This window comes from Calonectris borealis, chromosome 3 (genome assembly GCF_964195595.1).
Source record: "Calonectris borealis chromosome 3, bCalBor7.hap1.2, whole genome shotgun sequence".
Lineage (NCBI taxonomy): Eukaryota > Metazoa > Chordata > Aves > Procellariiformes > Procellariidae > Calonectris > Calonectris borealis.
This window is the reverse complement of record NC_134314.1, coordinates 101,648,326-101,662,483: the sequence shown is the minus strand read 5'-3', so window position 1 is coordinate 101,662,483 and position 14,158 is coordinate 101,648,326.

The following is a 14,158-nucleotide window of genomic DNA, read 5'->3' as shown; positions in this document are numbered from 1 at the left end:
CTGTGCTGATGCAACCACTGAAGTGGGCAAACTTCTGCTGCTTTCAAAATATAGCTTATTCCCTGAAGTACAAGATAGTCCTAGAATAATAAGCCATATCACAGATGTGTGGGATGCAGCTTTACAGTGTTACAAATACAGATAAGGTGCTACTACATCTTTGTGTGGATTGCTCTACAGGTGCTTTTGCAAATCTTGGCTATGATGATCACACATAAAGGATTTTTTTTAAAGGACATTTCCTCATTTTATTTTCACTGTTCAGAGCACTATCTGTGCACACTAACCAGAGTCTGGCTTGAATAAAAAGTGTTTTCAAGGCTGCCCATGCAGGCCCAACACCATGCAAACTGGAATGAGTTTAGTTTCACAAAAGCTGATGTAGTTATGAAGACAGCAGCGGATGCAGCTGGTGTGCAGCACTGGCTGAGGAAGGGGCTGGTACCATGAGGACACCCCTCACCCGGCCAGGGGTGAACACAGCCCCCCTCCCAGTCCTCACATTAGCCACACGACAGAGCTGGCAGAGGTGCCAAGAGCCAGCTGTAACCAACATGTCCAAGCCTAGGTAGGATGCCTGAAAAAGAAACAGAACCCAGATCTTTCAATTTTTAATTTAGTACTTGGACCTACCTTTCTACTTCCTCAGACTCCCCACTTGCCCTTTAGCCACTGTGCATGTTTACAGAAAATGAGGCAGTTCTGCCATGGAGTGAATGAGATAGTGCTTTCTCCTGGAAGAGAAAAATACCTTGTGATCCCATAAGTAAAAACCATATTGGAAAGGGTACAGTTAACTTGCAGGCTGAACAAAGCCGATTTCCAGCATAGGAGTGATACTCTTGCCAAATTTCAAGTTTCCATTACCTTTTGCAGAAGTGCTAGAGCCATTAAAAAAAATCTTAAAATCTCTTACATCATAAAAAATTTTTTATCACTTTTTCCTAACCTATAAGCTATTCAACCTGCCCTAACTTAAATATGGGGAGAAAGTTACACTTTGTCAAGGAGCAACCATACAGCCATACAGGTAAAGCTTGGAGAAAAACTTACATGATTTAAAGTAATAGAATGATGGCAAAATTCTTTGCATATTAAGCAAATGACTAAGATAGAACACCTCAGAGTGTTATAAATGTTGTTTTCAAAGACCCATATCATGGGCATCAGCTGGTACCTCTATGTTAGTATTTTAGTTCCGATCAGAGTTGCCCCCAGTTACTGTGCTTTCGTTCACATCCCAGAGTAGTCATGGCATGCATGAACTGGGTTTCTTGAGTTTCTTCGCGAAGATGTGCTGTAGGAGTACACCTAATTTACTCCAGCCAAGACTGGTCTTTTAGTCAATGAGAGCAGGCTGGAGTTAGTCTGAAATTAAGTACCTTGCAACATGTCAAGAACATCCTTGCTTGGATGTCAAGTTCTTGGTATCCATTGTTTCGCTCTACACATCTACTCCAAGCAGTCCTTGCTGCTTACTAACGTAGAAAGAGCAAATACTGCTAATAAATAATAAATACATGATTAGTGCTGATAATGCTGCATACAACATAGTGGTATTATTTAAAATGCCATGTTTGGCATTATTTTAAAAAAATAAATTACAACTACCTGAGTTCCCATTGTAGCAGTGCTCAGACAGAAATGATTAATTTTTCCACACGAATGAAGGAGTCAGGAACATGATGTGTCTGATTTGGTCATCCTCGGAAGACCTTGTGTGAGGAGTCAGATTCTGAAGTTATCGCTGACAGAAACCATTTTACTATCTAATTAGACTGTTTCAAAGCATATGAACTCTCTCAACAAGAGTAAGAACTGCAAACTGACTCTGTATACCATATACTAGTAATTCAAAAGCATGAGCAGATGGCAAGTGTTGTCTAGAGACTTTGAACACAGCCTTGGGGATGCTCCCACCAGCATCCTCTGGCTGCGGTTCCACAACTGCTGGTGCTGGATGTTGGGCACTGTTCGATTGCGGCCAGATCTGACTCACATCAGAAATAGGCAAACAATCTCATTTCTCTTGAAGTAACAAGCGTTGAAATTTATGCCAGCTTTATGCTTTTATTCGCTCTGCACAAGGACATGGAATATCTGATCTGTGTAGTCTGCTATTGCAAAGTTAACCCATCAAAAGTTATTGAACAAATTTGAAACAGCAAAGTGAGTTTACATGGGATCAGCAATTTGCCCTGTATGGCTGTGGTATCTTTGTTCCAGTGCTTTGTTCCAGAAGTAATGGATTTACTATACCATGACCCTTCAGAGAATTCAGACTATTCAGAAATATGTGCCCTCTACTAAACCAACAGAAACCTCTGATTCACATCTGTTGTAGCAAATAGTTACGTATTTTATGACATTACCACTTTTCCTTCTGCTACCCGCGCTCCTCAGCTGTCTGCTCCATTTTCTGCCAGGTGCAGACACTGGTGGCAGAGACAGCAGGCGAGGAGGTGCTGCACCTCAGCCTCTGCTGCTCTGAGGCTGCATTCCCCTGTGACGTTTGGTGCGGTGGCAAAGCCCACCGTGGGGCAGCTGAGGGGTGGCTGAGGGCAGCCAGGCACACACGAAGAGGAATTGCTGACATATCACACTGCAGCAGCTGTGGGAGACCACAGACAGACCACAGACAGAGGACTGACAACACTCCCCACTCGGTTGCCTCACATGAGGGACTGTGATTCGGTGGCCAGTCTTCTTTACGAAGGGCTTTGTGCTAGTTCCACACAAATACCTACAACATGTCCCACAAGCATTCATTTAAGTACAAAAGTAAATTATATCTGCTGTCAGTAAACACTCGTTTACCACAAGTATTCCAGGTAACTTGATTACTGGCCAAAGTCATTTGGAGAATATTTTTTGAAAAACAAATATATTCCAGAAAACCACAGGCTTTCTATGGACAATTCCCCCATGGACATGCGATGAAGATTGCCAGGTAATTAACTGTAAATTATTTGTTCACTCAGCTTTCTGCCATCTATGAAGCAGGAGATGGGAGGGAGTACAGAGCATTTTTGCTTTCTCTTTACATCAGATTTCAGGGTAGAGGAAGAGAAACTTGTTGACAAGATTTTATGTTTATTTGGTGAGAAGCAAATTGAAAGCACACTTAAAAATCCCAACAAAAACAGCAACTAAAATAAGGCAAAATCAATCCAGCAGTTGCAACAGAATATTTAGTCTGGAAAAATAAGTGGTGATACGCTCCAGGACTTTTGCTGTTTCCACAGCTTGTCTGTAGGTACACGCACAGTCACACACAGAGGAAAGACCTAACACCCTAAATAATGGGCCACCACCTAATATTTCATTCACATATGTGAGATTAATTGTTCCTTTGTAAGACAGGAGATTTGCTCAGAATTAGATGAGTCCTGTAGATCAGTGTCACCTGGAAGGATGCCATTCCCCTACCTGGTCTGGTCAAGGTCTGTGTCTGTGAAGGATGGCTGCATGAGCATCTCGTCAGTCCTGAGATGGGTGGGTGATGCTTTTACACTCCATGCTGTTTTCTTATTCGTCATGATGACTGTTTTGGTCAGTTAACGACTGCCGTTATAAAAAGAACAGTTTTCGTTCCATTATTATGGCAATTCTACAACAATAATTAATTGTAGCAGGAACTGTTTCTAAACGACTCCATAAAAGCCATTCTATAGCATGCCAGCCACCAAGGTATCTTCCGGATAAGAGGCGAATTTTATGAAAGAGGCTGCCAATACATTGCGGAGTACATTAAAACAAGTACTTTAATTTACTAGGGAATGCAAGTGCTATTTTAAATGCAGAGAAATGCTTAACTGAGTGTTTATTATTAATTAGAACTGACCTAATGATTAACTTCTATAAATAGAGCAAATCCTGCTTAGAGGCAAGCAGTATTACTTACAAATTCTCAAATGCACTTTCCTCTTATCCTCCTTGCTGTGACTGAAACTAAATATTTACATCACATTTGGGGCCTCTTCTTGGCCCAGTATGTTATTTCTGTCATTGTTATGTTTTGCTCTTGGAGTGGGTTAGCCAGTGCTACAGAAGATAGCTGGTAAATCCAAAGCCCAGGTGGTGCAGGCGAATATCGTACATGAAGAATTGAAGCTAACCCAAGCAATGAATCTAGCTCAAATATATAGCCAGTTCAGGATATTCAAAGCGGTATTTGTACCATCAGCTCTCTGCTCAGTATCCTTGGGTCCAAGAGAAAGTTAAAAGAGGAAGGACAGAAGGTGTAACACTGTGGAATAAAAATTGTGATAAAAGCATTTCCCTCCACAGGAAGCCCTAAATTTTTGTGTCAACAAGTAAGCAAATAGATATTGTGCAATCATTTGGCACTTCTATTTGATGATTTAAAAGATCTCATAAGATCAGGTGAACAATTACCCTTCCCAAATGGAGGACTTGTGGATAATCATTTCAAAAAGATCTCAATGCTTCTGAAAATCTTAGAAGTGACAGACAATGCTTGCAAACACAAACTCAGTTTTACTGGGGAACAGCCAAATGGCTCTGATCATTAAGGGAATGAAGTTCTAGCACAGCCTTGAAACGGGAGTACGGGAATGGGGGAATGAGCTGGAAAGAGAGAGGAAGATGACCCAGCTACACTGAAAATCAAGATGAAGAATAAAATAATAGAATGTAGGATAGAACGGCAAATACAGTTCCTAAACACTGAAAATTAGGAATATAGTATAGGCTTAAAATGCTTATTCATTGTACATATCTGCATATTTTACTACTGGAAACCAAAGTATTTGGGATGTTAGTTTGTTTTGACCACATATATCTCTGCTTTGATCAATGCCTGGCTTAGGCAAAAAATAAAGCATAAGTGTTGTGAAAATTTCAATATAATCAAATGCGTTAATTCTGTTGGCAGTCTGTTACTTCTCAGGTTCATTGACAGTAACACGCTTTGAGACACTCAAACATCTTTACACCTTTAGGCATTTTAAAGAATCAGAGCAGCTGGCATTGGAAAGTCAAACTTGGCTGCATGTTTCATCTACAAATCTTGACCTTTTATTGAGAAATGGTTCTTGGAGAGCTGCTGAAGTTGCTGCCATTAGGAAGACCCAATCTGCTTGGGAGGTTATGGCGCCTTCATGCCTTTAAGACTAGGCTGGAAAGGCAACCCCTGAGAATGAGGTTGGTATAGCTGATCTGACCTCTGGGTAGCAGAATGATTAAGATGAACTTTCTCAGTTCCCTCCAACTATATTTTCTTTGATGCTACTTAGTGTTTTTAATTTGAAGGCATGCAAGGTAAAAAAACCCCTCAACATCTAATGCAATGTTTCATGACCTCCATTACTTGATGAATGAAACATTCACAGTTTGTACTTCAAAGCTGTTACTTTTTTGTTTGCTTCCACGTGCTGAAAACCTGCTTCAAACTGCAACAAAACTCATAAAATACATGTTTTCAATTCAAGAAAAAGTCATTAATTTTATCACTCAGATACCAGTGCACATCTTTCTCCTTGTATTGCAGTTTTAGACTCTTTTTTTTTAAAAAGCAGCAGCACAGATAATCCATCTCTTGCCTAATTTGGGGGGAAAGCGTGGGGCTGTTGGCCGTCCCCCGTGTTTTGCAGCGGGGTGTAACGCCGTGCTGCGCTCACCGGGGCGGAGGGGCCAGGAGATGGGACACAGCCCCGCGGCAGAGGGCTGGGAATCGCTCGGGGCTCGCCAGCTCCCCGCTCCCAAACCAGAAACAGGATCCGGGCCCGGGGTTTGGAAGGCATTTCGGAACAGGAAAGGAAATTCGGCTTTCCATCCGTCTGCCCCAGCTGTCAGCCCCGGCGGGTTTAGCCGGGGAGCTGTTGCCATCTAATGGTGGAGAGCGGGCAGCAGCGCAACGCCTCCCAGGGTTTGCTGCCAAAACGGGTTCCGGGGCGGGCAGAACCGCTGAGGTAGCCCTCGGAGACTCCTTGTTCCTTCTTTAAGACAGAAGTCTGACCTGGAAGCCACCGAAGGACCTGGGAGCCCTTCATTAGCTTCAAATAATATATTTTAACGGAGCGAAGCTCCCCTGAAGTTGGTTGCACCCATCAGATCGGACGATAGCCGATGTACAGCTTGTATAGCGCACCACTTACACGGTGGGCAGTAAGAGTCTTAGGGAAAGACTGCAAGAATATACACTTTCACACTTAGAAGCAGCATCCAGCAAACTCAACCAGGCCTCTGGTGAGGACAAAGCTTTTCTAAATTTACATTAATGAGTGTGAAACTCTACATGGTTTTTAGTGGGGGATTTTTATTTCCAGCTAAGCTCCTCTTGCAAAAAAAAAAAAAAAAAGAACAGTAACAAAAGACACCCTATGAAATTGAAAAGGCTGGCTCTCTTGGTCACCCTCTGGGAAGTGTTAACCACAAAGATCACACTACATAATATTGTTATTTGGAGAACTTCAAACTCTGATAAGAATATTAAATAAGACCAATTCTCAGGACCGATATGTCAAACAGAAGACAAAGGGATCCTTTCACTGATGTTTGGTATATGTGCTAGAAACCAAAATCCACTCCTGGTCTTGTGGGGCAAAACACAGAACTGTATCTAAACTGTAAGGGGAGAGGTTAGAAAAACAGCATAAATACACAGACTCGCCAGCATATTCACTCCAGATTTGTGTCTAGATTTATATGTATTTATAGACTTATATTTAGTACTTTTTTTTTTCTTATTGCTGCAATTATACTGGGAGTCAGATTGAGACCGGCCTACCAAGCATGGAGGAGCTGGGAGTGACCTAAGAACCCCCAGCTGGTCACTATGAAACCCCTCCATGTGCGCACACGGTGAGGACAGCCTCTTTGCGTGGCAGGTACAGAACTTCTGCAGCTTGTTGCTGCAGAAGGTCGTGGTGGCAGATGTGGTTGCCATCCGAAGAAAAGACCAGGAGATCTCATGAAGACTCAGTAGCTGATGTTTCTTGTCCTCTGGGTCACTGCCAGGAACCCTGGCCAGACTGCCTGGACACGTGCGCCTTGGTGCCTGCATGCTGGACGGATTACGTGGACACACGCAGCTTGGATCTTGTGCGTATGTGGGTCACGGAGTGTGAGTGAGTGAAAACAGTTTTGTTTTAGGTCAGGTTCCTCTTTCCCACTTGCAAAGTCTCATGGTTCAGCTTTACATATTGCTACCATAATCCTGCAATATTAATTGCTACAGGGGTAGCATATTTGAGCCCACACCCTGAGCAGTAAAGACATAATCTATTATGCCATGAGACTCCTGAATAGAAAGAAAGGAGAAAAAAAAAAAAAAGGAATATGATTTTGTTCTGCTCTTTTGCCAGCATGAAACAAAGGAGGGAAGTTTCTTTGATACTTCATCTTTAGATGCTATTTGTACATGAGATACCAGCTTGATATGAAAGCAGTATAATAAAAAGTATTGTCTAACAATTAGCCAAGAATGAGCCCTGAGCCCGGCTGTTATTGCAGAGAGGGGTGAAGTGCCAGAAACAGGTAACAATTCAATCGCTTTCTATCCAAACAGCTTGCTGGCCCTCAGGATATCAATAAAAGTATCTCTGTCTAAACATATGCAAACACAAGAAAAAAAATTGTAATTTAATTGTTTCTCCCAGGAACTCAATTACACATTGATTTAAATTTAAAATGCAAGGTTGCAGGTAATGCAAACTTACATGTAAGAACTGCCAGATGGTTTATAGAAATCCAAAGCTGAATATAAAAGAAAACAGTAAAGTTTCCAGAAAATTCTTAAATGTCCTGTAGCTTTCCACAGCAATGCTGGAATTTGTTAGGATTACACAAGACATTGGCAGACTTCAGCACGCAGCATTTTAGTTGAATAACTCTAAACTAGGGGTGCTGAGCCCTCCACATATTATCCCGAGTGATCAGTGCCAAGTCACGCTAGCGAGTGGCTCCAGCAAGCCCCCGCCAGGACAACGGCACCGCACACGTCTTGTGGGATCTTTAAAAGGGCAAACGCAGGGGAAAACTCTAGGGCTCTATTATTATATTGCGGTTATCAATAAAGCCATATTCAAAGAAAAACCCTGCATTTTGAATTTCAGATTTTTGAGGCCCTCTCTCTCTGAGATTGATAGCCCCAGGGAAAGCTGCAGCTGGTGGGGGAGGCTGTACATCCCCCATCAGCCTGTGGCCACCGGGAACCGACCTTGGGAGTGCAGCAGCATGGGATGACGGCGGAGCAGAAGTAGTAGGGCAGAGCTTGGCAAGGTGCTTGCGCAGCCACCCTCCTTGGTCTGTGTGCACCACCGGCAGGGATGCAGGGAGAGGGGCCGCCTGCCCGGGAACGGTGGCTGACTCTGTGACCTCCCTGGGGCAAAAGCCTGCTGCTGGTAACTCAGCCCAATGACTCGTGGTTTAAAAAGTTCATGATATAAAGAAAATTATCCTCTACTATTTTTTTGTAACCTGTACTAGGAGCCTTCCACTGTTCGCTTCGAAAGTCAGTATGTCAGGACAGGTAACAATTTGAACTTTCACCCGTGTTTCCTCTTTTTTATAAATCTTTAAGGGAAGATTGTAGCTGCAAACCCATGTCACAGTCAGTGCTATACATACCAATACATAAACCGTAAACTGTCTGCACACTTTGGTTAGGGCTTTTTGCAAATTTCGCATCCTACGAAACCACCTCAGCTCGCTTGAGATCATAGCTTGCTGTGATGAATACCACATTCTCCGAGTGACCCAGGATGTTTGTTTTTGTTGGCCAGATGACAATACATGGGAGACAATGAATACTAACCACTGTATAATGATTTGGTCCAACTATAAGGCTTTCTTTTTTCTCTTCAGAAGCAGGAAAAAGTTTTTAGACCTTTCACTTTATGGCAAAGACCTGCTGAGTTCAAACGGAAGAGGCATCATAAATTCAGTGAGATGATTCTCTTTTGTCCAGCCCACTGGTATACTTGAAATTTTGTAGAGGGAAGAAAATATGTAAAGAACATACAGTCTTTTGGAGAAAATGATCTTTTAGTCCATTTAAAAAATGTTTTTCATTAAAAACCATCGGGGGTTTTTTGTGGTTCCCCCCCTGACTTTGAATTACACCTTTGATACTAGCCCCTGCTGGGGTATAGCTCTTTTTCATGCAATAACCTGAGATGGAATTTATTCTAAATGACATCCACGGATGTTATATCCTTTTTGCTATTATTTCATAATTTACTCTTATCTAATCTGAAAGGTATCAAAAAATGAAACTTGCTGAAGTCCATTCAGTTATGCTCATCAGATACTCTTTTGTACTTTAAACAGCATTCCACTTGCATAAAAAGCAGTGTGTCTGTCTATCATTTTTATCTGTTTGTCTGGGTCACTTCAATATGTTGCGACATTTACTAAATCTTTCTTGTGAAAAATTCTTGCGCTCTAGATAATGTGATCTGCCTGTGGGTACTATTATATATTATTTTTATATTACAACAACAGTCAAAATGTGCTAGGTATTTTTCCAGTGGTGTCACAGCGATGATTTCTGTTCCCAAAACCTGCAAGTTTGGGAAAATTAATTTGATACCCAAAATGCAAGGCATGCTTGGCAAATGGGACATACCCATCACATAAGGGGATACATTTACAACTTCAGGACCCTGTTATCCGCTCCTGTCAGCAAATTAATCTGCTCGATATTCATAAGAAAGAAGCTACCTCAAACCAGCACAAAGTCCACCTGGCAAATTCATAGACTCTCTCATTCTTTTGAAATATAAATGAATGTAACATTAATCATCTCATTCTTAATAATGCCTCACCAACCTGTTGTCTGACATTACTCAGTATCTGAAACACTCCTGCATGGAGAAGCAAAGTTAAGTAAACAGCACAGGCAAAGGTGGTGAAAACGGCATGTCTGTTTTAGAAGACCTCACAGGAGAAATGGGCGTTGGTTTAAGAGGATATTCTTGGACCATGAGTTTGGAAGCAAATGGGACATGCCAGTAGCAGACCCATTTACAGTTGGGTGCAAGTGGACAAGGCAAAACAGTGATAGAAACAAAGTCACAGCACTAGGAGAAAAGCTACGGGCATCCACAGGAAGGAGACCCTACAGTGCAAAGCTGATCCCTCTTGCTGGTGTGTAACTGAAATAAAAAAGGAAAAAGCTAGTATGAATTGTAATTCTTCTGCTTTGAAATACATTATTACCAAAGAAAATACACACTGAAAGTGTAGTGGAGGAGTGAGGAGCCAAAGGATGTAGGAAAAATTTAAGGATTCTTCAAGGAGACAGGGAACACAGTGCAGGAGATCTGACTATTTGTGCTCCTGAAAAAGCTCCTCCTGTCCTAAGGCGGAGGCTGAATGAGAGACAAGGCGGTCTGTCAGAAGACCAGCAGAAGGGATACACTTCCCCATCACTGAAGGTGATAGAGAAAGTAAACTTTTTGACAATGTACAAAGCAGAGATGAAATAAATAAGTGATGTTTTTTACTGCCTGCAAGAAGTAAGATTCTAGGAGAGATGGCTTATGCCCAATATTTTTCCACACCTGGCAGATGCCATGGGAAAAACAGAGCACTGATGCAGATTCAAGACCTATCTCTGAAGAGGCCCCGTTTTCTCAGTCTGCCGCTCGGCTGTGTTTTGCACTCAAGGTGTTTCACCAGAAACTGAAGTTTACTCCTTGTGGTACAGAGAGTAGAAAGGAGTTCACAGTGGCTGCCTTGATTCTGGGCAGCCAGCACAAAGTACAACCAGTCATAAACAATTTATAGCTATGACCAAAAGGAGTTGGATATGTACCTTTGAGACAGTGCAGTTTTAGCTACAAATACTTGCAAGCTAAATATAAAGGTACGTACACGCAGGTCAGGCAAATAGGTTCTTACACCCCCTTGTGCCCCTCTTCTCTCCATGCATCCCTACCCAACTCTCAAGGGAGTCAAGGCAACATACCTGGGCAAACTTATGTGTACTTCCCCATGAAGATATATGGGAAAACAAAGCAAATTCCATACCATTCCTTATACATCAATAAGCAGATTTATATCATCTAGAAAACGACAGTTATGCTTGCCCTAAATCTACACTGCCTTGCACAAAAAAAAGTCTGTTTTCCCTAAATTGCTTTACTTGCCTGTGCACTAGGAAAATGGACTGGTAGGGGAAGACCCAAATTTATCACCACTTTATAGTTCACAAAGATGGTGTTGACAGGTTTCTCCTCTGCTGGAATGAGCTGAGCGGTCTGCCTACCCTGCCCAGCCAGGCTTTGTGCATTTTCAACCATGTCTCTGGTGCGGAGCACCCACAAATAACAGGTCTCGTTCTTTGACTGAAAGGAGTATAACTGACTGGTGTCCAATGTGCTGCTCTGTGTCTTTATAAAAATAAAATCATAAGAAAGAAAGTTGATGCATGTGGTCAGAAGAAGCAAAAGTCCAGGCCTCCATAACACTACCTTTTCTCCATGACCCTCATTCACGTACATGCACATGTACACACAAACATGAGGTATCTCTCTCTCTCTCTCTCTCTCTCTCTCTCTCTCTCTCTCTTTACACATACCTAATTAAACACATCAACTTAACATAGTCTGTTCATCTAAGGCACATTGGGGAATGCTTGCAGACAGTAAAGGGTTACCAACACATAGGATCCATCCTCTAAAGTTTAGACTTTGCAAAAAAACGTTATTCTTTGATAGATTTCTGACTTTTAATTCTCTAAGGCCTATGTCTGAGGAATTATTGTCTCCAGAAATCATTGGAGAAACGGCTTTGTGCTATTACTTGTCCAGAGACTTTGTCCAGGGGAAGACAGTGCATCATCATAAAAAAATCCAACAGAATAACAAAATACTCTAGACACATATGAATGCATCAAAAAATCTTATTACATCAAAAAATCTGGTCTAGTACACCAGAGGTGCTTAATATTGTCAGTACTTGTTGCATTAAAATATCAATGGGTTTTGAATAACATAAAGCTAATCGTTACAAAAACCCCCAGACCCTCATCAAATATATTTTAAGCTGAATGCATGAAGTGAAGGGGGGAGGTAGAAGTCAGAGAAGTTCAGACAGAAGCTTTGTAGGATCAAACAGAGACCATTTGCTGATCCGGTAGCTCTGTGACCTTCTGGGCTACATTAAACCATGTTCTCCACAGGACAAGACTGTAGCAGCTTTCCTTAAAGCATGGCTTAAAAATGCTTCTTTTGTTATGAATGACGTGAGAAGGCAGAAGGGGAGAGGGGAGATAACACAGCCTGAGGGAGAACAACTTTTTCTGCCCAGAGTGTAATGAGTGCTCCCTGCTTTCAGGTTGGTGAAAAAGGGATAAAAAGTGGTAAATCAGAATTGTTGTCCTTACAGTCTCTTTTTGACTTTGACAGAAAGATGGCAAGTTGCATTACAAATAAGTTTCAAAATATTGTTCACATACCCCTACCCTCCCAGAGAATGATTGGAATAACGTATTACAGCAGTGATTTACAAGTTAATAACTGTAGTATTTTTTCATGCATGTTAATAAATAGACCGCCTGTATTCAAGTTAACAAAGTATAAGCAGTAATAGCTTTGATTTAACAATGTTATTTCTTAGGAGCATGCACCTTAAGTATAGAGCTTTTTTAATTTTGCCTTGGAAATTATGCATCCACCCAAGGAAAAAAAAAATTTCATTTTTAGCTGGTTAGGAGAAAATCACAGAACAACTATGTCCTTAGAAAGGCTTTTGATGCTGTATTAAATGAATTAAAATAGATTATAATGAAATTGTCATATTGGGGGTGCATAGGTGAGTGAAATATTACTTTCAAATAGTAATGAGCCATCGTTCACTCTTCAAAATATGGAACCATTCAAGCATTATCTACCAAGGCCCAGGTTTCTTCGAAAGTTAATGTTTTGGGTAATGGACTGGAGTTCTATAATATGAAAGGTGTCACAAACCCTTTTGAAGGACTAAATTAGAATTCAAAGGATCTCAACAAGTTGGAGAAATGGTCTAAAAACTGAAGGAAACAATTAGTACAGGTAGATGCATATGAGGTTCACGGTGGATTATAGATTAAATGTGAGTCAACAATGTGAGGCTATTGCAAACTGAGAAAAGTTATATGAAACCTATGGGACATGATTATTGTACTCTCCTCACTGCCGGTCAGATCTGAGCTGGTGCTTTTGGCACTGCAACTGAAAGAGATGGAGATAACTGGGAAAGGACCCCAAGGAGAGCAGCAAGTATAGAGAGGGTTTAATGTGCATATAAATGAGATGGAAAAGCTGAAGGTTCTCTACCATGTCTCATCTAAAAGAGGAGATCGAAAGGAGGTAAACTGACAACTTTCCAGTGAGGGATAGCACATGCTCAGCTGTTCCTCCTGACCACAGTGGAAAGAAAAAGAAGAAATCTGATTAATTTGCATCAAGAGCCATTCAAATTAGCCATTAGGAAAAGCTTGTCTATCGCAAAAATACTGAAGAATACGGGAGGGCATGGAATTTCCCTTTTTAAAATGTTTTCAATAGATATTAAACCATGGCTGATAGATGTCTGTCCTTGTCAGTTTGAATTTATCCTTCTGCAGAAGTATAGACCACATGACCTCTAGAGGTCCCTTCCAGTTCTTCATCTCTGTGAAGCTATAGGGAGCTCTGAGCTAGCAGGCAAAGGAAACAGCAACAGCTACCGAGTACAGCTCACTTCGTTGAGACTTTTTTTCATCCCTGCCACTGGCATACATCCATGTTCTGAATTTACATGCTGCTGAATTGCGTCCAAATAAGTGTCTACACATAGTTACAAATATGTCCTCTAAGCCAAAATAATTGTTTCTTTTAATATGAATCATCTTGAAGAGCATTTTATTATTATAAATGAGAAAGTTTCTAAAAATATATTATGCCCTATTTGGCATGGTATTATAAAAATACCATGGTATTAGATTTGAAAATGCCCCCTCCATGCCAAGTCTTACCCAAGCTGACTGGTGTATCTGAGGGCAGAATTTGGCCTACTGTAATTAAATCCAAATGTTGCATCAGAGTTTAACTAGTGCTTAACCAGTTTAACTAACCTTGCTTTTTGGTGTAAAGACAGTGGAAATTTCTATTGTCTTTTTTTCAGTGTTTTTGGACTGCAACAGCGCTTCCATACGTTTTAATCATAA